We start from the raw sequence: 25,243 nt of genomic DNA, 5'->3' as shown, positions 1-25,243 counted from the left end.
TTGGTCTCTGCACCTTCACATGCAGTTTCCATGAGGATGCAGGAACCCAGCTTAGCACCAGCTGCCCCATCAGTGGCTGTGGGCTGCAGAAGTGCCTGCCCTCCCCTCCTGCTGCTTTGCCCTTTGGAAGCACCCCCTGATGCTGCACCTTCTGCAGTGGGCATCAAGAAGGCAGCTGTGTGCTGCGGCCACACGCTGCAGCAGGAGGTGCACAGTTCAGTACATGCACACAGCAGCCACTGCTGCCCTAGGAGCAGCACAACCCTGCTGCATTCTCCTCCATGAGAAGAAGGTCTGGCCACTCAGTGGTGAGGATAACACCAGAAGCAGTGCACACTCACAGAAATTAGAAGGAGTCATTTGTGAAACCAGCACCCAGACCTGTGGGAGCACACCTGGGTCTGCAGCGAGCTGAGCTGGACCATGCAGCATCCTGCAGCACAGTGCCGGTCTTGGTGACAGCAACAGCACTCAGGGACCACTGCGTTGTGTCTGTAGTGAGTATTTAGCCAGTGGAAACCTGACTAGTGGCCACTGAGATAAAAACATAGAATCACAGAATGGCCTGGGTTGCAAAGGAGCACAATGCTCATCAGTTCCAACCCCCTGCTGTGTGCAGGTCACCAACCAGCAGACCAGGCTGCCCAGAGTCACATCCAGCCTGGCCATGAATGCCTGCAGGGATGGGGCATCCACAGCCTCCTTGGGCAATAGGAGATAGGATATACTGCTGGAAATTCAAATACTGCCCACAGCCCGTTACCAAAGAGCTGCAAATGCTCAGAACACTCTTGACGCCGTTCCTCTGTTTCATGTGGATCCATCATTCATCAGGCAGGTTCTCTTTCATGAAGTATTTAGATTTGGAAGTGTTCTGACATGTGGTAATCTTTAAGAAGAAGGTAAACATAATCTTTTTTTTTTTTTTTAATTATTATTTTATTTTAAAGAAAATGTAAATAAAGTATTCCCCAAAATATCCACTGGAGGTTAAATGCGGGACAATGGAAACCACATGGAAAGGCCGCGGCCGTTCCTGTGCAGGCTGTGCTGGCTCTGATGTCTGCAGCAGGAGCTGTGCCTGGGTGAGGAGCACAGCACACAGCCTGTGAGAAGGAGGAAACCACGGGAAATGAGTTAACTGGCTCTGATACACCTCCAATTTCTGTTTTACATTATCTCAATCACCTCAACAGCTGTAAATTAAACTCAATGCCATCACCATAGCATTTGTCCTTACTATGAAAAGGAATAGTGACCAATACGTATGGCTCCTGGCCATTTGGGGGTGATTTTCCTCCCTGCAGGTGGGATTTGGGTTGTTCTCATGCTGGCTCACCTGGGCACATGGGGGTTGGGATTCTGCACTTTGCATCCCACACAGCTCTGACCCTCAGTGGCTGCAGCCCTGCTTCACGCAGCTGACAAACAGCTTTGTAAAACGGAGCAGATGAAGATGCAGACAGATGTAATCAGCTTAATTACAGAAATGGTTTACAGAGCTTCCCTACCTAGGCACAGCATTTTGTATGAATCTCGAAAGTAATTTAACCACAGTAATATTTCTAAACGAAAGATAAACATTTGCAATTTGTGCCTTATTCTATATTCAGATGTGATTCGTTTAGGTTAATTTCTAATGGACTCATTTACTTGCAATCAAGGACTCGTTTTCCTGGGCTGTGAGTGCTCTCTCGGAGCACTCTTTCAGGACATCTGCATGGAAACCCCTCTGCTAAACAATGGGAGGGCAGAATGCACAGCATCAGCTCCTCAGAAAGATGAATGAAGCCTTCTGCTGGAAGTGGAACGTACATGTTCCAAAACAATTCTTGTTAGCCAAGATACGCCCAAGGTAGGGCTGAGTTATAGGTGATGCATTCCCCTGAGTCATTTGCCTTTATGGCAATTTTGGATGTGAATGCATGTGAAAATTTTCAAGCTTTTGCATCAGTTTTATGAGCGTCCCATGTAGTTTTCAGCGAAGTAAAAACTGACATTCAGCAGGAGCTGCTTTTGGGTTTCACGGCTTCCTGTGTGCTCAGGAACTCAGTTGGTCATTATCAGCATGGGGGAACGTGGTGGCTCCGTGTACCTCAGTGCTGCCAATGAGGAAATGGTGCATTTGGTCCCATCTGCTTTCAGAGAGCTGGGAGCAGTAGCTTGTAGATATATGGATGAATGCAAGGGGTTCAGGAATGCAGAGATAATAATTGGGGCAAAAAGAGGAGCTTCAGTTTTGCCATCGGTAACCATAAGTGCCACCCTGTTTAGAAAACCTGGTGCTTTCATCTTTTAACAGGTATAAAAAAGAGTCATAATTCCTATAAGGAGGGGAATTTACTGAAACTTTAATGAAACTTGTGAAGCTTCAGCCTGCACTGGACTCTTCTTGCTGTGCTGTGGGTCCATTTAGTTTGGGAGCCTCTACTCACCATGGATTTCGTAAGTTCCCAATAGAGATAAGAAAAGGTGGAAATCCACACGTATTATCCTCCAAGTTGCTTGGCTATCACTGTACCCACGCTGGGGTCAGTCTGTGGAGTTCTGCAGTCATGAGGTCAATTTACTGTGCACATAAAGGGGTGCAGATGCTGTCTCAAAGCAGCTCTGCAGCCCCAAATCCGCTCCGAGGAGGCTGGGAGGAAGGGCACAGGCCAAGAGTGCTGCAAGATGGAAATGGAAAAATTCAGGCTTGTCCCAGAAGAAATGCATTCCTCACAAATCACATTTTTCCTTGATTCCTTCTGTACAGCTATTGAGCAAGCACAACCTTGTTTAGCTTAAAAGATCTGAGGAAATTATAGCCTAGGGCTCTTGTCTGGTGTCTGAGTGCTGCTCTTGTCGCTGAAGTCCTGGGGAATGGTTGAAGACCAAATGCCCATTGCTGCTCTCTGACTCGGTGCTGCAGTTTGCCCCGGGACACGCAGGAAGGCATCAGGTGTGGGCAGGCTTTAGAAGAGGCTGGAATTAAATGTGTGCACGGCTTCTGAAGGCAGCTGCTGCTCCTGCAGGGAAGCAACAAGCTTGGTGGGTTGCTTATAGCCGAGTGGTCACAAGTGCTACTGAGGCAAGCGTTGGATCTCTGTGAAATCAGACACAGACATAAATGGAAAACAACTCTTTGAAGCAAACTGCCACCGACCTGTGAATTACAACTTTCATGCAATAGTAAATGATTTAATTCTGTAAAGCAATCTCATACTCCAGAGCCTGTGAGTGCTTTATGCAGAAATAACACATAGCCAAGTGGTAATGAAGAAGGAGAAGAGTGGAAGAGGATACCAACAGTTGGGTCCTTGAAATTTCTCATGCACATTTGTGCTCCTGCAGAAAGAGCAGCATCACAGTGATAACCAGGAAATCCTATTTCCCTATGTCCATTAATCCATCGTCCATTAATGGTCACTGTCTCCATGCTCCCTAGCAGTGGGGAAACCCAAATGTCTCCAGGGCTGCTGGAAGCTCCCTTGCTGCTGGGATCTGAGGGAGGAGTGCCTTGGAGGAAACCACCCAGTTTGGGAGCAGTAAAATTCAATGACTGCAGCACTGCAGTTGGGTGTACAATGGCTGAGAGGTAATGGCCTTAGACAAGAGGTAATGACCTCAGGTTGTGCCAGGGGAGGTTTGGGTTGTCCAGGGAGTGATGGAGTCACCATCCCTGGAGGTGTTCCAGAACCGTGGAGATGTGGCACTGAGTGGTCAGTGGGCATGGTGAGGGGGGGTTGAGTTGGGCTTTGTGATCCAAGAGGTCTTTTTCCAACCTTAATGATTCTGTGCTTTTATAATCTGGCCTCGTATCCAAACTGAATCCAGGTTATCTCATGTTCTGAAGACCCCACTGGCTGGGAAGTTGGTAGATTTGACGTAAAGTTAACAGTATTTAATAAAGTATCTCTAGTTTGAAATACTAGTTTGATATCAGAGAGAGAAATGGCTGACTGCTCTGGTTACATTTCTATGTAACCACCTGTAATAGGATTTATTGTTTGGACTCAAACAAATTGGGCTGTCAGAAAAAAAACCCCAACATCTTCATACAGAGAGCCATTATGTGGCTGATTTCAGCTGATTTTATTTTTATGATCCAATGAGAACAGAGCAAATTATTGACAGTTTTTTCTGTAATATTAGGTTGATCTTTAAAACATGCACTTTGGAGGTTGTTTGTCTTTTCCTGTGTCTGATGTCTGCAAAAGCTCTAGCAAGCATGGAGATCTGTGGGAATACTGACCACAGCAGCATATTTTATTTGTTGAAAATCAGTCTTGTGTTGTAATAAAGAATATTTGCTGTGGCAGCCTGTTTATTCTGAAACTGTTCTGTACCTGCCCCAATGGCCAAACAAAAATGTCTAAAGACTTAAATGCACAGTTATAGTACCCTAAGCATGGACTATCAAATTTGTACATTGAACTGACTGTGAATTTCTAGATTAAAACTGAATTCTGATTAATTTATGGTAACAAAGAAACAAAAGGAGAATCGTGAGCTGTGGCACTGTCTGGTGAAAGGGAGCAGATGCAGTGTGGTCATGGGCTTGTGCCCATCCAGAGAGATGGGGTGGGAATGGCCCTGGTGTGGGGTGAGGATCCCCGTGGTCAGGGACAGATAGGGCAAGAAGGGAAGCCTATGGTGATAACATCATGGAAACCTCCTTCCTAAGCAGCCTTCTTGGAGATATCCATGCTGTGTGTTGGACTACGAGTCCACATTTGGGCCCTGGAGCTGATCTGCCAAATGTAACATCATGGGGGATGTGGCGGGGTGATGGGCATCGACAGACAGACATGGGGGTGTGAAGGAGATGGGCAGGGACTGAAGGAACAAACAAAAAGCAATCAGTGACCAAGCTGGGTGCACCCCAGTGCTTATATCCCTTGTCAGACCCTTAACTTTCTGAAGATACTCTTTTTATATCTGTCTGACTGAGCCGTTCCCCAACCTATGCTGGTTTTCCCCAGTGATACAGCACTGTTTATACCCTATTTTGTTGAGCGTGCAGCTGGCAGCCTAGACAGAGTGACTCAGACTGTGGTAACTCATGGATGCAGGTTAATTTGTGCCATCTGAACTCTTCCAGCATTGATAAACTGAAGCACCAGTGGACGGGTCTGCCTCCTCCAGCCTCCATAACCCCATCTTCCATCATCCCCATCCTCTACAAAAAGGAACAATGACCACATATACATTAAAAGCAGGAAAACATTAAAAGCACGCCCCAACCTGGACAGCCTTTATTAACTGCCAATATTTGGTACCCACTTTTTATTTCTTTACCTTTTTGCAATGAAGGTGATGTAGGAAAAACAAATGGTGGAAATGGAAAAGGGTTACTCACACAGAGCATGTTCTTTAAAAAATGGTCCTCCCAACCTTTTTAATTTTTTTTGTTGTTGTTTCTAATTTTTTTAATATATACCAGTCACTCCTAATTATTTTAGGTACAACCAGACACTTTTTTTCTGATTTAGAACAGCTTTTAAACAGTTATAAATATAATTTTCTCTTAGCAAACTTAATGAGTCCCTAAAGTGGCTCCAGATGCCAGACAAGTACGTATGCAACATTCCTACCGGAGGAAAACTTTTGATATTTAATCAAAAGAAACAAGTTTAACAAACAACACACTAACACATGAAAAGATAACGTGGTGAGAAAATAAAATAGGACTATAAAATCTAGGTGAAACTTTTCCAAGGTGCAACCAACCAACAGTGAGACTCTAATAGCAGTGTGAAGAGGAACAAAATGACTGATCTGAGGAGAAGGCAATAATGGGAGGAAGGGGGAATGGAAGGGAATAAAACCAGCTAACAGATAAATGGGAGCTTAACATGCAAAGAAGGAAATCAAAAGAAATATCAAAAAAGGATGCTTTGGATGAGACAAGCATAATAAACTGAGCTGTGTGAGAAAAAGTGCCAGAAGTACCACGAGATACCAGGCTCTACAGAAAGCAAAACGTCGAAAATACACAGGAGAAAAGAGAAAACATGAAAATCCTCATTTTGTATTAATTGTGGTCCCCTTCAAAAGACAGATTTCTACGCTGGAAAACCCCCTGTAATTAGATTATTGTTTACAGTTATTACTCAACTGTTTCCTATTTAGGCTGTCTGCATTTGATTCAATTCTGCCAAAGCTCCCAGGGAAGCGGCCGAGTTGTTACCTGCAAATAAAGGCATAGTGATGTGAATGCATTTGGAACAGAAATTCTCATTATAACACCATTTTTCCTAAAGGCCTTGCGTGATAGAAGTGTGATTAAGCAAAGCTTGGGCTGCAGCTCGGCAACCGACGGCCGATAACGCCGTATTGACTTTCACCTGGAGAGGATGCTGTGACCTTGAGCAGCTCAGGCATTGCCATACGATCACCACGAATTCCACCCTCAGTGCAAAGCCAGGAGCTACGAACCACCAACCAATTACAGCCCAAACGTTAATACACAATGATAAAGTCTGACTCGGTTCTGCAGGTTGTTGGCAATCCGCTGCCAGCACAGAAGAGCAAATTCCTGCGCTGTTGTGGCAAGAAGAAAAAGCATTGAAAAGTCATCAGGAAAAAGAAAGAACTGCAAAACTGTAGCCAACAGGCAAGAGGAAAACGTTGCATGTAGATATGGTTACAGGAGAGAATGATTTTATTGTCACGTGTCTCAAACAACCCGCTCACCGCATCCTTCACGCTACGGCACTGTTGTGCTGGGTGCTAAAATCAGATCTGAACTCACTTTTAAACGTTCTTCCCTTTGCTCCAGGGTTTCAGACTGTGCCAAAATGGCATTCATTTTACCACCTTCTTGGCTTCCAGTGGTTTCTTTCACCGCTCTGCAATTATAATGGGTCGCTAATGGAGCGCCTCATTGATAAACTTCCTCGTTAAGAAGAACCCAGAACAAAAAATGATGCTGGTTCTTTAAAAGTTTATCCCTGTGGCACCGTCGTGTAAGCATACATATGGGACAGTAAAAATGGAAGACGACACATTAAATGACATTATTATAAAATGCAATACTCTTGGAATGATCCCTTATTAAATTAGGCTCTATGATCTGAGATGAATTTCCCCGATCCCTAATCCATCACTAGAGAAATATTAAAAGATAGGTCTCAACTGGTATTAGAATCGCACTCAGTCTCTACTTTCATTATTTTGAATTAGGGTGCTACTGGGGGGAAGCCTCTTAATGAGAATTAGAGTGATTCACTGGCCTTCTTTTGGATTTTGACAAGTAAAATATTAACTCTTCAGTCACAGCTGTCGGAATTAAAATACTTGGCAGCCACAGATGCACAAATTAAATTGGCCTTTATGTTTCCATATTGCTGACCTCCTTAGAGGCAAAAACATCAAACTCAACAATAACAGAAAACCCACAGCGTGTCATTTCTTGGAAGAAAATGTATTTATTGAAGTTTTGGTGTTTGTTTCAGTTTTAAACACATAATTGAGCAAAGACAGACCGTTTTTACAAAGGGCTATTATATTAATTTTGCATTCTGTGAAACTTCAGCTGCAAATCAGTTGCTCTGAACCATTAATCAGGGAATAAAATAATAAATGAAGTTATTTCAGGGATTTCTTAACTGTTGGAACCAATACAAATTAAATTTGCACGCGGTGCATCAGTGAGATCACCTGAATGGCACTGACTGGCATTTTTAGGGTTGTTTCCTGAAAACAACAGGCTCTCCTTCTTAGAAACAGGATGTGAGAGTGCATAATTATCACAGGAGCACCAGATATGTTATTAACGGGTCTCAGTTTGTAACAACAAGAGCGGTTAAGTCTAACGGCGTCAAGAAAGCGTCCATCCTGATCTTTTCCCCTCCTTTTTAATTTACTGCTTTTGTAATGGCGGTGGAATTTCAATTAGTCTTAATTGAGTGTGTCTCAATTAAGCGTGTTTCAATTATAATAAATGTTTCCAAAGCGGAACTTGCAGCACAGGCAAAATCTCATGCAAGGAGGTGCTGGGCAGAGGCATTTGTAAGGTGTCCCATGATGAGTGCCCCATAGGGACCAGGCTGCCCTCCTTTCAGGCTCCCAGCACCACACCAACCCCTCTTTCATCCCAGCTGCTGAGCCCGATGTTGATGAATGCATCTAACACATGATGTACTCCTGGGATGTGTGGCAGGGTGTCATGGGGGCCATGGCTTTGGGACCCCCCCATTGCTGGGATACCTGGCGGGGAATTTGGGCTGTGGGAGCACACGTGTTCTGGGAGAAGCACAAAAAATGATTGCAAGCCTTATTCTGCACATCGTTTCTTACCATATTTATTGTTTGTACGTTTGTTTGGGTTTTTTTTTGCCTTCCGACGTGGCATATTTTAAATGAAGGAATAGTTGTCTACCTAATTCTTTTTTCACTTTTTGCTTTTAGATAAAAAAAAGATGTTTCACAAATGTCCCCAGAGACACTGCGACACGCTCAGTGCAGGTGGCCCTGGTGGGCTCAGGGTGGTCGGCCATCCCTCGTATCCCTGCTCCCTCCTTCCACCCGTGGTCCCTGCTGCACGCCGGGGCTGCTCTGTTATGCAGAGGGGCTGCGGGCTCCGCCTGTGAATTAGTTGTGCACAGAAGCACTTAATACATCTCCCCCAGAATTAAATGCGTGCGGAGAGCTGCCATAGGGCGCGCCGCGAGGTGCTTTAATTTCTTCTTTAGAAGGCATTAGCAGAACTCGATAAAGGGTCAAGTAATTTCATCCAAGTTGCCACTAGTTAGTTAAGAGAAAGCGACAGGCCAGCGGGCTCACGCTGTTACCTTTCCACAAATATATTTTATAAAACGAGAGCTTAACATTTCTTTTTTTTTTCTTTTTTTTTCAACTTTTTTAAAAAGAATGATTGCCCAAGAAACATTTCTAGCTCCAGAAGATGACCTCCCTGGTAGCCGAGTGGGGCGTTTCGATTAATATTTGCTATCGGGCGCTTGGGCTGAGCCCCGAAATGAGATGGTTACTTCTTGGACAGGAGTGACTTTGGTGTGTGAGCGCGGCTCCCGGCTGCAATCGCAGCGAATGCAGAGCGGACAGTGAGCCCGCGGGGAGCGCTGGCAATCATGGCGGAAACAATGTTTACATCGATCATCTGTCACGGTGATTTATGGCTTCATTTTGCTGTAATGGAGAATTAGTGGAAAGATTATCAGGGACTCAACACTTTGGCTTGTTACCCATGTCCAGACGAGCAATTTGTCTCCCTGAAGCAGTGAAATACTTGTGACAGCTCCAACACTTGCCCTAATTCAATCAAGAGAAAATGTTGGAATTAATTTGTTACAAGAAAATTTAAATATGTTCAGCAAACAGTAACCGCAGAGCAGAAGGCTGATTTATTGCGCTCGGCAAGATATCGATCCGCTTCGATCTGGCCCGTGTTGAGGTTTTAATGTGTAATAATTTCCAATTTAAAGCTCCTTTTCAAGATCACGGGTTTAAAGAGAGGGCAGGCTAGGTCTCAAGACCTGATTAGGAGCCTGTTGCAATGGCTTTGTCAAAAGCCTGTTTGAATGTAAATTCATAGTTATCTTTTGCACTATCTTTAATATTCTTGACATGGATTTTATTGTGTGTCAAACCTCAGGCCAGCTGCCTGCCACAACCGTTAATGAAACATCTTAGGAAATAAATCTCAGTCTTTATACAATATTTTAAAAAATCTGAAACATTAGATGTCAGCGAGGAAGGTTTAACAGCATCTCCTTTTTTCCCCCCGCACAGTAAACCATCAGAGATATAGCAGTTTTACAGCTTGTCTACACAATTAGATTGAATTATTGTGTAAATACTGTAATGCCATAAGCTTAAATTCCAAAGTCTGCACAAACGTTTTAGGGACGTGTACAAATCTGTTACCTTCACTGACGGTATGACAGTTTATTCTATCATACCTATATACAATTTTAAGGCTCCCATTATTAAAATGCTCTTCTCTGATGCCAGTAGGAAACACCTCCCTCCATTCAAGAAGGTGCTTGGGCCATCAGAATCTTGGAAATGAGAATTTGAGCCCGGAGAGCTGCCTGGGCATCCACAGTGCTGGGTGCCATTGCACCAGGCTGAGCACCACGCCGATGGGACCTCAGCAAAACACAATGGGAAGAGCTCAACCAGCCCTGTAACCCCAGTGCTGATGATTGATTTAAAGGGAAATCCTGACCTCCAGTCCTGTAAAGCTTGTGTCACAGCCTTCTGAGCAGCTCCTGGTGCCAGTTTTCTCTTCCATTTTTAGAGCATGGGTGACTCACGTAATTAGAGAGCGATCTTGCTCAACCCAATCAATAAAGAGTCATCACCCACCATTGGAGGCAGTCATACAAAAGTATTTGCTTGCTCATTAGTGGAGCTCAGGCATTAGTTTACTTTAGCAAGCCTCAGTTTTGCTGCCTTATCCTTAGGGAAAAAGAAAATCTGAAAAATAAGTCCCTTGTATTATAACAGCACTGCTGCAAAACTTCCGTTCTGACAGCACTGAGGCAGTTGAGGTGAGGCTTGGAGTCATCCATGAGATGCGTCACTCACACGCCAACACTCCTGCCTTGGCCTCCTGAATGGAAGGGCCATTCTCTGCAGCCATCTGCTGTGTCCTCTGCCACCACGTTCCTCAGCAGAAGACATCATGTCTCAAGAAGTCGAAGCGCTGTGCTGACATCTCCCTTGATGCCTTCAATCCAAGGATAGAACCTCGGCGTCTTGGTGGACACACTCCCATCTCGCTCTTCTCTATGATCAAGAATTTTCCCCCTTTCTGAAGCATTCCCCATAGATCCTTCCACATATGTGCACTTACATGCCTTTGGAAAAGCAAATACAACTTTATTAAATTTTTTGCATGAGTTAGATCATAAAAAAAAAATGGATACTGAACACACTGTATAAGCTTTATGAAGTGAGATGTCTCTGTGTTGTCAAGATGTGCACTGACTGGGGGCTTTAGTGTTGAGAATTAGCATTTCTTTGCAAATGCTGTGACGGTATTGCACTCAAACTTCTGTAAATCCATAATTATAATTCAGTTTTTCATTACAAACCATAAACATAAATATTTCTGTGGTCATTGGTGGAATTTAACTTCTGCAGTACATAATATCCACACATGTGTTTCCTATTTTGCTCTTAACCGTACAATAACATGCATGCTAGAGCTAGTAAAATATTATTATAAAACTCTCTTTGCTGCAAATCTCGATGTAGCTTGCTATCAACATATGTTCCTGGGAGTTGAGAGGACTCAGCAGAGCTGATGTGAAGAGCCGTGGCCATCAGGACGCACAGGGCGATGTGCCTGCTGGCAGCAGGCTGGCTCTTGCATGCCCCTTGCACTTTGCTGATATTGGCTTATTTGTAGCTGGTTCAGCCAGGGCTTCCCTTGGGCTGGAGGAAGCTCGGCGCTGCAGGCAGAGCAGACCAAGCACCTCCAGGTGCTACCAGCAGGCAGGACCCACAGGACCCATGGAGAAGGGAGGGCTGCGCTGCCTCTGTTTTGACGGGAATTGGAGGAGAATTGGGCCCTGACATTTAAAACTGAATGGAACTGATATTTGAAACGGAGATGAACTGGCATTTGGAACAGTCCCATGCTCTGATGTTTTGTTATTTTTCATTTTTTTGCAGTGATTCTTTTATTGCCTTGGAGGCGGCTGCACTCGCAGGGCTTCCTGTGCTGGACTATGGTGCTTGCCATTATTCACCAGCACATGCAGGCAAGAATAAAAAGCTTCTGGTTGGTACAAGTGAGATGCAGGATGTCCACACCCACCAACGTGTTGAAACAAGAGCAAGAAAAGAGCCTGAGATGGGAGCCAGGCACAAATACGATGTTCTCAAGCTGTCAGGAGGAATGCCAGGTTAAATTGCGCTTAAACCACAATGATGTTGGTGAACGGTGTTAAAAGACCATATTGTAGATTAATAATACAAGCAGAAATATAAAAACCTCATTCAATTTTCAGAGCCATGTGCTCAGTTTGCTGTCCTCACTCTCTGCTAGAACAGCCAAGAACTGGTTTGGTTTGTGCTGTGCCCAGAGGAAGGCGCTTCCTTGGCTCCTGCTTACCAACACGGGCCTAAGACCAGGCTGCCAGCCCCACCAGGGAGTGCTGGTTTGTATGGGAGAACTCCGATCAGGATTTGGAACTGCTTTCTGCAATTGTCTTAATTGCTCAAATGAGAGCTTAGAGGCGGTTGGTTCCTGCAAACGTCAATGTTGAGAGGAGTTTGAGAGAATGTCATTCCCTTCGAGATGGATTTGCACAGAGTAAAGCATTCACAGAAAAGCAGTCTTTAAATAAGTCACCAATTGTGAACTTTATAATGATGCCAGCCATTAACAATAGACCCCTTGGATCCTTCTTTCCTTAATTCCCACAACAATTTTTATTTTTTTTTTCCTTTCTACAAGGTCATTTTAGGTCTTCAGTCCCAATAATAACTTGCGCTGTGAGCCATTGCAGACAAAGCTGTCTTCAGCCTTTCAGCTCAGAGGGAGCAACTTGACAGCACTGTAAGATGAATCCCACATCTCCACCAACCCAGCATGGCACTGGGATGATACAGCCTGCAGGCTGGGGCGGCCCCTGGCTGCTTGGGGCTTGGGCTGTGTCCTGCAGAAGGGCAGCAGAGCAAGCTTTCAGGGTGAGATCCCAGCCAGGGTTTTCTCTGAAGCCACCAAGTTGCCATTTAGCAAGAGCTCCCATTGTTGCACAGATGAATCCAATTTGTTTTGCAAAGCAGGGCTCAGCTCCCTGTTACTCCCATTTAACTGAGCTATTTCAAAACGAGCTGAAAACGCTTAACTTCTGGAATTCCTTTTTTTTTTTTTTTTTTGAAGCCTTATGTAAGTCAGCTTTTAACTGTCTGTTAGTAAACAGCTCCATTACAGAGATAGCAAAACCGAAAATAAAGGCTGGGGCTGCTCTGGTGGCTCAGCAGACCTGCAGAAACCAGCTCAGAACTGCTCTGCACGTGGCACACAACATCAGCTTTCCCTAGCCACAGAGTAATCAGATACGGCCTACATCTCAGACAATACACCCACAGTTAACCCTTTCCTCCAGCTTCTGATCAGTGGCTTTGCTCCAGGGTGAAGGCAGAGGAAGGCTGTGGGGAGAGGGATGGCTTCTTCTTTGTGGATGGACCTGCTTGGATGGAGGGTCATCACATAAGATGGGCTTAGTGAAGATTTGGAAATACATTCCACTGGATTAGGGTCACCTTTCTTCAAGCGGTCCTCCAGTGCTTCTAAACACCACAGAAGATAGGGGATAAGAGATGAAGACCTCCAATATGCAGTTTTGGCCTGCTAAAGGGCCACCCTAAAGGGCCATTGGGTGCCTCCCTTTCATTTTCAGAAACGTTCCATGAATTCACACTCTCATAGCTCAAGAAGTCAAAAGACCAAGGCTGACTCATCCTCACCACGGCCGTGGACCTTGGTCCTACGTGGTCCTGCTCCATGCAGCCTCTAATAATAGCGAGTTACATCACCGCAGTGCTGGAGACCTCCAGAGAGGTGAAACACCAACCTTTTCTTGCTAGGATCCTTGCTTCCATCTCCAGTTCCACAGCTGTCAGCACCCTGCAGGAATTTTGCTGGCCTCGCAGCCATGACACAACTCAGAAGCGACACAACTGAACTCCAGGCTGGCAGTGCCAACCCAGCCAGCTTACCTCATCAAGCTCCAGCATCTAATTAGAGGCTCTCCTGACTTTGTTCCCAGGCTGGCTGAGCTCATCCTGGAGGCAGCGCAGCCCTTTTATTACTTTCTACAACTTAATCACTTTGTTTTAAAGACATTTTCTCTGAATTGCTCTGAGGTTAGCACCTCTGTCAATTTACGTCAATAGCCTCTTCTTTTTAAAATTAATTCCTATTAATTAATCACTATCTGAAGTAGTTTATTGGTATTGATTTGCTCACTTTTGTATGCTGCTATGAGATACCCGGCCTTCCTTGTTGCATTTGCCCTTTGCCCAAGCTACAAAGCCCAATAGAGGCAGGTGTTGCTTAACAGCCAGGTCCAGATGAGCCTTAAAACCCCAATAGTAATACTTGTCTAGGAGCAGACATTGCTTTTGTGCTCTTTATTTTTATGGTATTTTTATTTTTCTGAACTTCCTTCATTTGCTTCAAGTTTTGTGACATTATTAGCGTTTTCTGTTGGACTTTTTTTCCTACTGTAATCAAATGGCTACGATCAGTGCATTAAAAGCCAGATTTTCTTATTAGCTCCTCAGTGCACCTATCAGCAGTCAACACCCAGCTACCAGTGTATTGTTCTCTTTAGTTTCTGTCTCACAAAATTCAAGTTTTATGTGGTTTAAAGATGATATCCCATGTCACAATTGGAGGCTGAGCTCAGCAGGGAGCAGGGAAACTGCTGTGGGAACACAAGATGAGGGCTCACTTAAATCAGTCTACTTAGTGAGACTGGTTTCATCCCAACAGAATGGTCAGCAATTGCACTGGGCTATTTCAGACCTCATCTCCCAGCCTTGCAGCTCTCGGGGCAGCCATGGGATGGTTGAGGCCTCACACCTGGGAGGGGAAACAAGCCACGTGTCACCGAGTTGGCAGGATCCACCTCATTTCCTACCATGAGGATGAACAAGGAACGCTTTCCAAAGCAGAGCTTTGCACCAGCTTCTTCCAGATCATGGCATGGCATGGTTAGGAATGGATGCTGATGTTTCTGCTGACAGATGTTGCATTGCTCACACACACGTCCCCTGGCTGGTGGCACAGCGTGGCAGCCCTGAGCCCACGGCCTCAGCACCGTGTTGCTGTGCTGGAGCTGAGATCCACAGGAGCAGAGTGAGTTGCAAAGAGGCGTCATTTCTCAGCCTCTGAAAAGCTGCAATTTCTCCTCTCGAAAGCGGCAGGAGGTCCCCTGGGATGTTGTCAGCTGCTTTGACTGCCCGGAAAAAAAAAGTCATTTTTCTTTTTAAAGAGTGCTACAATTATTATCACCAGGCCTCAGGGCACTTCACCCCAAATCACACAATGTTATTTCAGATTTCTCTGTTACCACAAGTGTTCAAAACCGGCTGCTTAAATCCAGTTTTCCAAAGTGATTTGGGCATTTAGCAGCTGAAGCATCTCTCAGCAACCGAGGGATGTGCCGCAGTGCCTCCTGCCAGCTGCATCCTCACAGGGTCATCACCCCAAAGCCCAGAGCATCCTTCGAGGTCCTTGGGGTGAGCTGGACTTGCTGGAAGCCTCCTCCTCGCCCCACACCTCGGGACACCCAGATGTGGCCAATGGGACCCAGCTGTTCACAGCCTGGTCCAGCAGGGTCATGCTCCCTCACCGGCTCAGCTCTGAAGAAAAACAGGATTATATTTTGTATATAAGGCTTTGTGGGATTAAACATTGCTGAATTTGAAAGGCTAATTACTTCTCAGGCAGAGCCTATAGGATTTTTTCCCTCAGAAATCTCTAATGACTGTGTTTATGGGTAAGTTTCCCTGAGTACCTCCAAGACTGAAAGCTTTTTTTTTTTTCCCCTCTTATGAGACAGATGGAGATGTTCTTTCCAAGAGTGAGTAATATTTAACCTTAAGCACTTTCAAATCCGGCCTCAGGAATATTGAGATGAAAGCCTCGTGGCACTAAGCTTCTTTCAAATGGATATTACAGAAAAAGCTGCCTGGACATTTGTCTCCCCGAACCGCCGCTCTGCTTAGCATTCTGCCGGCGTGCATCTGCTTCTCGAGGAGGTCCAAACAGAATAAATACTTGTCTCTCCCATTTCATTGTCAGCAGCAGCTCTGCTCTTGCATTTCTTTGAGCGTGGCTCAGTGGACGTGAAGCTGCTGCGGGTGGCACTGCACTGGGCTGACCCAGCTGCCTGCAGGGATGCTCTCCATGCAGCAGCAGGGGAAGCAGCTCCTAGAGCTGGGGATGTGCACAGGATGGGTCCGTCTCCTTGAGGCCTGCCCATGTTGGAAGCAGGTTTGGGACATGAACGCCAGATGAAACACAGAATCGTAGAACCACTAAGGCTGAAAAAGAATTCTAAGGTCACCAGGATCAACCCCAGCCCACCCCACCATGTCCACTGCCCACATCCCTCAGTGCCACATATCCACAGTTCTGGAACCCTCCAGGGATGGTGCCCTCCCCTTCCCCACTTCCTGAGCTACCTGTGCATCACTTTCAGAGAAATTGTTGCCAATATCCAACCTGCACCTTCCTTGCTGCAACTTTATGCCACTGCCTCTCATCCGATCAATAGGAGATGAAGGAAAGCATAAGCTTGTGCTCTTCCTAGCAGCTCCAGACCCAGTGTAAATTCAGTGGGATCCGTTTTCTCAGTTACCAGCAATATTTCATAGAATAAAATCAGACAGATTCAATAGATTTTATGATTCTACCAATATTACTAATTACTCAAATACAAAGCAAAGCTTGTCCAGCACCGCGCATCATTTAACACACTGAAACCCTAAAGTGTCCAAAACTGCCTACACAGACCAACACAGCAACATTCAGGCAATCACAGGCAGAGAAAAGTGAAATAGGAAGCAAAAACGTTTACAGGAGCTTTGCTTCCTGTTTTCCTCCTGTTGATTTGGATTCTTTGCAAAGCAAATCCTCATCTCAGCAGCCATGCACTGGGGGGGTGGGAGCTGCATAGAGCCCCAGGTGCCTCTCCTTGCATCCCACACAGCCCCAGCATGCAGGCAGCAGAGATGACCTGAACCTCATGCTGCATCCCAGCAGCCTGCCTGCAATCTGTACGTGTCTTGATCAGGATATTAAACTACAATCACGCACAAAGCAGTGAGGTCCCTCTGCTCTACTGTTGAACTAAGAAATCATTATCATCCGACAGAAGAGAAGTATGGATGATGGATAATGGGTCTCTCCACTGCCCAGCGATCATTATGCTTCTGCCGATGAGGCAGCAACTGTTTTAAGTCCCATTAGCAGATGATGGGCTGTCTGGGAGAGGATGCTGAGGGCTGGGCAGGCAGCTCTCTCTGTGCCTTCACCCCACGGTGAGGGCACCAGGATATGGGCTGGAACAGTGCAACCCAGCAGTGAGCACAGAAACTGGGGAACTCGGTCAAAAGGTAAATCGCTGCTTCCTGCAGGGACTTCTAGGCAAGAAGAGCATTTACAGAACTGTTAATGAAGCTCTGAGATAAACCTGAGTGTTCATAAATGAGAGTCATCTGCTGGCAGCTTTGACATCTGCTCAGCCCTGTGTGGGTTCAGCAATTCCTATATCAGAGGTCTGAAGCCACTGTGGGCAGGCTGATCTCAGCAGAGAGCAGGGAATGCAGCTCCCACAGCTGCTGGCAACTGACCATGCTCAGGTCAGGGTGGATTTCTGCCATGCATGGCATCACCCAGGCAGAGAGGTTTCCTACAGGTCCCCACTGGCGCTGAGATGGCTGGCACTGAGGAAAGCTCAACGTGTTTTCTGAGACCTGGGAGCCTGAAGAGCTAGAATGGCAGAGTCCTGGCAACTTTTGAGCAATCACACGGGCTCCTGGCATGCATTCCTCAAGTCAGATGATTGACTCAATAATGACACTGAAGGAGACTGGTGTCTCCCAGCCACTGCTGGCTCAGAGGATTCCCAGCACAGCCCATGCCATGGTTGGCCAAGTCCTCTCCTGTTGCTCTGCTCTCCCCAAGTCACGCAACTCTGCATCATACAGGAGAGTTCACTACTGATGGACTTGTGTAGAAGTATTCACAAGCCTGAGTAACTTAAAATACATTTTCTCAAAGATGACCTAAAATCATACCTAAGTCAGATCCATCCCCAGTTCACAGCCAGTGAATGGCATCCTTTGGTCCCTGCTGTGCCCCGCTCTGGAAGCAGCTTTCCCTCAGCAGCTCAGGCAGTCCTGGCTGTGGCTCCCCAGCATGATTCCTCCAGCCCTGCTGTGGACAGAGGAGGGTAGGAACTGGGGTTAGCTGGAAACACATTTAAAAAATGCATTCTGGAGGTTTTCATTAAAACTACTAAAGCATAGGAAGTCACCTTCTGAACTTCAGCACTTAATGGATTATCTTTCCAATCATTCTGAAAACCTTCAGATCCCTCTCTTGGAGCTCTCACAACTGTTTGCCAGCACAAGAACAAAACCAAAACCAGCACAAATATTATCAGCTGTTTGGAGAAGTAAACATCCTTGGTAAGTTTCAGCAAAGCACTTACAACAGAGCGATTTGGATGAAATCCAGACTGTTCAATGGTTAATATATTATTCATATTAATAAAATAATGTCTGGAAGGGCACCAAGAGCCCTAATATCTGTATCAGGAGCAGGGTTTTAGAAGCCAGTTGACAGCGATGTACCAGCTGAGGGTTTCCCAACTCCCCCTGAAATTCATGATGGGCTGAAGAGGCAAGTTTCACCCCATATCACCGGCACAACTCCAGTGCATTCAGCATGGTGAGTTCCTGAGCAAATCTGCAGTTGACATCAAAGGTGGAATTCGGCTTTCAAAGCAAGGGTTGGAAAACTGAGGGCTGGAAGACCTACATCAGTTGAGTTGGCAATCATGGTTGAACCCAACCGTGGGTTCAACCCAACCGTGCTGGTGGCCCATTAGAGTTGAGTTGGTGGCCCATCACAGCCAGGTTTGGTAGACATGGAGATGTGAATGCCCAGCAAAGCCCCAGCAGAAGAGCCATGGGGAACTCACCAAACCTCAGCCATCTTCTCATTGCTAGGCAGGACATGAAGCTTGCAGACTCTAAGCACCATAGGAAAGCCACGTGTATCCCTTGCTGGGGACTCCTCCTGAGCAGCCCCTTGCCTTGGACTGAACTGTCCCTCCATCCTGCTGCAGCAGCCCTTCAATGCACTGAACCCGCCCCCCCCCCCCCATCAGAGCAGCAGAAAACAAATGAGCTATTTGTAACCCTTAATTTAAACAGCTACCGAAGTAATAGCATAAATAGTATAATGCAATTGTAATGGATAATGAATTATGTATACGGCCTCATCCCTCTTTGAATATGCATGAGGCAGGAACTGGGGAAGTGGAGCAATATTGCTGCTTGATTGCTTACTCAGACCCCGGTCCATAAGGTGTCCCAGTGGGGCCTAAGAGGACACTGAGCCCAGGGTCTACATGAATCCACAGTTCCAGGGCAATGCAGGAAAGCTTGAGTCCCACACAGCCAAAGATTTCAAGTGCCTGCAGTTTGCTGAGCCTGGGTGGGATTTCTGAGTGTAGAGACAGGGAAGTGGTGGGGTCACCACCCATGGAGATTTACCAGATCTGCAGAGATGTGGCACTGGGGGATGTGGTCAGCAGGCATGGTGGGGTAGGCTGGAGAACTCAGAGGTCTTCTCCAGCCTTAATGATTCTACAATCCCTGCGTGCACAAAGAACATGACACATCCTGGCTGCTTCAGGCTTTCAGTTCTGGGATGTTTCACATAAAACACACAAAACCCACGAAAAGTTGCATACTCTCAATCCCAGATCTGCTCACAGCCATCCATGTTTCTCCAGCCACACTGGTAAAGGCCTTTGGACAAGAGCTACCCCAAGGTTCCCTCCTACAGGCATCTGAGAGGAGGATTCCAACACCTTAAACAGCCCCAGCTTTTGTAACCAGGGAAATATCAAACTAGTTGTAGGAGCTAACGCAAATAAATTAATTTCAGTGACAGGAATAAAGAGGATCTAATTAGAAGTCCCTCTGCAATGCCTCGTTATCTGGAGGTTTAGTAAATGAAATTTCAGCAGTTGCGTGTGAGACTGTTTGCCTTGGGTTACTTTTAGGGTACACAAAACGCCAGCAACTGTGCTTTCTCTCAGTCAGTTTCCTTCACTGAACATATCAAGGCCTTTCCAGGAGCGCAGCCACTCCATGGGCGCATCCCCCTGCATTGCACTGCTCAGTCAGAAACTGGAACAAATCAAAGCTGTTTTTGGAGACAGATGGATCAGGACTGTCTCATGGCAATGGTGTAACCCCAAAGGTCAGGTGCTGCTCTTACATGTGAATGCTTCATAAAACTCTTTTAAATCATGCAGCAGTGCCACAAAAGCCCATACAAGGGGACAGTGCCAACCTCTGTGCCATATCCCCGTTTTCCAACACCAAGCATGACCAGTTCATGAGGTCTTGCAGCACAAAATGGGCTCCCCTGCTCCTGGCCTGTATAAGTGTGGGGAATACTGCAATTAATCTTAACAGGAGTTTGCATCCATCTGAACCAAGCTAGGTTAGCTGTATAGATTGCATAGGATTGGACATATAAATAAGTATGAAGTTCTTGATAGATTGTAAGCCAATGTCTACCATTAGCATCTTTATTGAAAAATGTTACACGGATTAAATTGAGGCCCTGTGTACTTCCATTCTGCTCCACAATATTAACGTCTGGAAGTTGGGCCACACGGAATGATTCATAAAGTTTAGATACCAGAATAATATCTTAAGGCAAGAATGATTTGATTTCTTCTCCCTGAACGTGTTGCCATAGATTTTCCTAAATGTTTTACAAACAGTTATTAAAAGCACATTGAGAATCTGAGCTCCCTGGGGGCACAGCGTTTTTGTACTTAAATTCCATCTCATTCAGAGATCGTGTTCAGTTGTACTCACGACAACGACCCAACAGGGCCACCAGCTGTCCCAGCAGCACCCACCAGGACACCTCTGGGCACACACAGGATGAGGTGCTGGGCGAGAAGTCAGAGCATTGCTCTGTGCTGGGGAGGGCTCACCCCATCCCCACAACCCTTTGCCTTTAGCCCCACTCCACAGACACAGCCTTCTCTTATTGTGCCAGGTTTGAAGTTTTAGAAACTACATTTATCAGCTTTTGCTACCCAATAGTCCATAACAGACTAAATACACCGGAATAAAAAAAAATTCCAGCATCCCCTTTCAAATCTGCCTTCCATAGCAGCGCTGTAAATTTCAATGTCATATTCCTCGACGTCGCTGCCCTTAATCTGACAGTGTCAGAGGGATCTATCTTCATTTTCTCACTCTTTTCATAATCTAATCCTCAGCTCTAACATGCAATTAGTGCCCTCCTCGCCCTCCGCATACCAAGCAGGCTGATTGCTACAGCTTTCACTGTGCAATCCATTTAGCGCTGCAGCCCGTAATGAATATGTACATTTTGAGGACCTCGGCGAGGCGGGTCACAGGCAATCAACCTTGAATTCAATTACTCGAGTCAAGGTTAATGACTCGGCGCAGTGGTCAGAGGCATTCAGCGTCCCGCAGATTAAATCAGCCTGTCACAGCTGACAATGCCAGCACGAGGGACGGGGACCCATGCACTGATCAAATGGTGGCAGCCCATGACCAGGCTGGTGTGGGGCTCCGTGCTGCCAATCCAATTGCAGAGCCCTGATGCAATTAGAGCCGTGGGAGCGCATCACAGTGGGACACAGGGCTGGGCCAGCAGAGTTTTGTTGAGCTCTGGGTTGGAGGGCTTGGAATAGTCATAGAATTGTTCAAGGTGGAAAAGATCAGCAAGATCAGCAAGTCCAACTCCTACCATGCCCACATCCCCCACTGCCAGGTCCCTGTGGTTCTGGAGCACCTCCAGAGGCAGTAACCCCACTGCTCCACACACTGTGATGCCAGAGCCTGGCCATTATTTCAGAGTGGAACTTTTTCCTACTCATAAAGGTGCTGCTGTTGCGGTGCACGAGTACTTCAAGATGTGTTTCCAAAGCCATCAGGACTTCACTGTGCATCCCTGTGCGGATGGCATCCCGCTTAACGGTAGATCTCCTTTACTTCAAGGCAATCTCATGCAAAAGCTGCTTTCTATGATGAATTCACCCTAAAGCAGCACTCAACAAAATCCCTTCCGGAATGTGCCTCTGCAGGAATCATAGAGTCATTAAGGTCAGAAAAGTCCACTAAGGTCATCTAGTCCAGTGGTCAAGGATGGTGCAGCTCAGGCAAGACGCAAAGGGTTTTGCAAATTCCTCTCTGGAAAGACCAGAGACATGGGCATGGACATCCTCTGAACTCACAGACAGCATGGCCACCAACTCTCCAGCTTTGCTGGGGACCTGCTCTGAATTTGCTTGAAACCAAAGGGAGCAGCTGTGTTTGATATCAAGTTGTTTGAGCTCAGACCTAGGGAAGCTAGGACAGAACTGATCATGACTCAGCAGACAGGCACAGTTCTGCTGGGAAAACCCATCCCGTGCCAGATGCTGGCTTTGGGACAACCCTGCAAGTGCTTTGGCTCCATCTAAAGCTGGAGCAACACAAAGTCCAGGAGCAAGAGTGATGCTCACGGTGCAGAGCAGCCCATCTGCAGCTGTGTCAGTCCCCCAGTCATTAACACCTCCGTGCACTAATCGCTGTGCTGTTGCCTGCAAAACAGCTCTGTGTGAGGACCCCCATCCTGCGGCACCCAGCCCCCTGCCCCATAGGTGTGCCAGCTCCTGCTGAAGGCAATGTCAGGTTGTCCTCTTAAAGCATGTTTCTGCCTCAGAGACCACAGGAGCAGCCCCACCACCACCACTCGTGGTGTGCAGGGAGTTATTTAGTGGTGCAGGCAAATTAAACACATAAATAACATCCAACTGTCTGAATCTTTTCAATAAGAAGAAATTATGAGTTTTATGTATGTAAAATAGTGTCACTCGGTGCGAAGAATCTTTTACGTGTGATTTACGCTGTTATTATGTATGGGGCAATTTTTAGAACCAAATCACTACTATAATTTCAGTACCATTACGCTGCATTTAGCACACATTCCTAAAGAATGTGCTTTTCAGAACGGTTTTCCAACACACAAACTGTTAGTAGCATTTAAAACAGAAACCCTTGGCTTTGTTGTCTTCTAATTCCTTCCCATTGAGAGGGGAAAACCCAAAGAGAGACCAACCTGGGGCTTTGGGGTGCAACTGGGAGCTCACACAGCTCCAACACAGGCAGCAAATGCTTCATTCCTGAGTCTGGGGAATAGAGGGTCTTGTGCTGAGGTTTGTTTGTAATTTTATTGCAGTATTGCAATAGATACGTCCTTGTGTAACAAGTATGCATTCTTCACCAACGTTAATGATAAAACAACAGGAAAAAGTGCAAGCATATTAGGTTTATAGTTCCTTTCTTCTACTTGAAAAGTAGGGAAACTTTTAGCTCTTGTGTTATAAATTAAGTAGCTGGGAAAACAGCTCTCATGAGCAATAAGAGAAGCACTTGAGCTCAGCTATATAACTTAGCAATGTATTGAAGCTAAATACCTGTAGAACCTGCAGTCCCCAGCTCTTCTCCGTGCTGTCCCTGCGTGCAGGATGAAGGTAATCCAAGGCAGCAACTCCCAGCTGAAAATACCTACACCAAGAACAAGTAAGGACCACAGAGCTAGCCCCCTCCAGAGAGCCTGGGAATACATTTAGGATCAGCAGGTGAGAAGCATCTCTTGAAAGTTACCCCAGTTAAAGTACCAACAGCTGCAGCCAAGGGGCATGCTGCTGTGATGAGTTAACCACCTAATGCAGGTGATCAACTGGCCTGGGCTTTTAATTGTCTAACAGATTCAACAACCAGAATATAGGATCTCATCTGCCAGGCTTTATTCCAGCTTCCTCTGAGCGTCTTTGCAGTTCTCACAGTGAAGTTCCCCAAGTGTTGGCTGGTCACTTCAGTCACACAGCGCACAGCTCCGTCATCGCACACAGGCAGCCCCGTGCCATTGGCAAGTTGAGACACAAAATATTGCTTCTCCTGGTTTTGAAAGTGCAAGTGGCCATTGTCTGCCTCCATGACCCAAGGAAATGAGGGTGGGGATGGGGGAAGCCCCAAGGAGAGGTGGGGGACCTCTGCACGGGACATGGCAACAGCAGAGGGCTGAGGACAGGGAGTGCCTGGTGGGGCCCTCGCCACAGCTGGCAGCTCCATGAAGCTTTCAGAAGGATTTATCAGGTAAATGTTATGGATGGCCATGATTTAATTCATGGGATTAGTTTGACTTTCAATTACCAGGCTTCGCACTGAATCACTTTATATTTTGAGCTCCGTAACGAGCACTCCTTACACTCGATCTTTCATTTAGAGAAGGATTATCAATAATTAGACACCGCGGCCTTATCGATCGACTAATCAATAACCACATTAATCATCAGCAGTCTGAAAACAATTCACTCTTTGCATTAAAAGGAATCAGGGCAATCAAATTAGCATCCTTTGCTGCGTCGCAGGTGGTTCCTGTGCGATAGACGCTATTGCTGAGCGCACTGCAGCCGAGCTAGGAAGATTTTCTCTCTCTTTGAACATCTTAATTGAGTTTGAGTCATTCTTAATTGTCTGCTGCTTATTTGTCACCACCAACATTATTTTTTTTTTGCTCACAAAAGATCTCACATACAGAGACAGAGCCTCCAACGACGCCACATGAGAAAGATACAGAAGAAATGCCTTAATGTCACCCACTGCTTGTGGTGATTGACAGTGGGTAAATTATAGAGGAATATCAATTTTCTTGCAGTGCGACTTGCCTTGCTGGCACATAGCTTTATTCAATGGTGCAACATGTGCAAATGCAACCACCAAGAACCAAAACCAAGCAGTGTGGTGGCTGTGCCTCTCTGCAGACCTGCAAGGACAACAAGCCGTCCAAAACCTTTCCCTTTGCCTGGGTGTTTGGTGCCTTCAAACCACAGTATAGCACTGGGAGTGGAGATGCAAGACACCTTCTGACCCATTTTTTCCTAAATACAAGCTTAAAAATATGCAATCCCATGCACTTTGCATGGGAAGTGCTTGACTGATGCATTTTTTTTGCCAAAACATCACAGGACAGTCCTAATTTGCATCACCACAAGGCCATGATTCCTCCCTGTTAGTGTTTTTCCTTCGTCATGTAAGATTTTCCTAGGCATTATGAGTAGTTACACCTTTCTGCTGTCCAAGTTGCATTGGGTTTACTTAATACCAAGCAGAACATCTGGTGGGGTTTCTGTCTGCCATTCCTCAGCCATAAGAATAACATTAATCAGTTGGGCCATCACGAAAACAAGAAATCACTCAATAAATCTTCGTGTGTTGTAAAACTGATCTTGGCAATTAGTGAAGTCAATTGTACTTACCCCGTTGGAAAGTAGCCTAGATAGTATCGTACTGGATATTTCACTGAAAAAAATCTAAGGAAGTTGTAAAAAATTACTCAGAATAACACAAAAGCATCATTTTGTTTGTCAATATTGAGGAAAGCTCAGGCTTGCTTGCACTGAAGTGGAGATATCAGTGTACACACACATGC

At 45.9% G+C, this 25,243-nt stretch overlaps 1 long non-coding RNA gene across 1 annotated transcript; it reads right to left on the bottom strand.

The window, feature by feature from the left end:
* Positions 1 to 8,938: 8,938 nt before the first annotated feature.
* On the bottom strand, positions 8,939 to 23,392 carry LOC125697758 (uncharacterized). Its single transcript, XR_007378919.1, has 3 exons — positions 23,226 to 23,392; positions 17,776 to 17,914; positions 8,939 to 16,017 (listed from the first exon to the last, which is right to left on the bottom strand). It is a non-coding gene; the product is annotated as an uncharacterized LOC125697758 (long non-coding RNA).
* Positions 23,393 to 25,243: the final 1,851 nt, after the last annotated feature.

Source organism: Lagopus muta, chromosome 9 (assembly GCF_023343835.1).
Source record: "Lagopus muta isolate bLagMut1 chromosome 9, bLagMut1 primary, whole genome shotgun sequence".
Classification (NCBI taxonomy): domain Eukaryota; kingdom Metazoa; phylum Chordata; class Aves; order Galliformes; family Phasianidae; genus Lagopus; species Lagopus muta.
The sequence above is the reverse complement of the archived record's forward strand: the minus strand, read 5'-3'. Positions and strand labels throughout refer to the sequence as shown.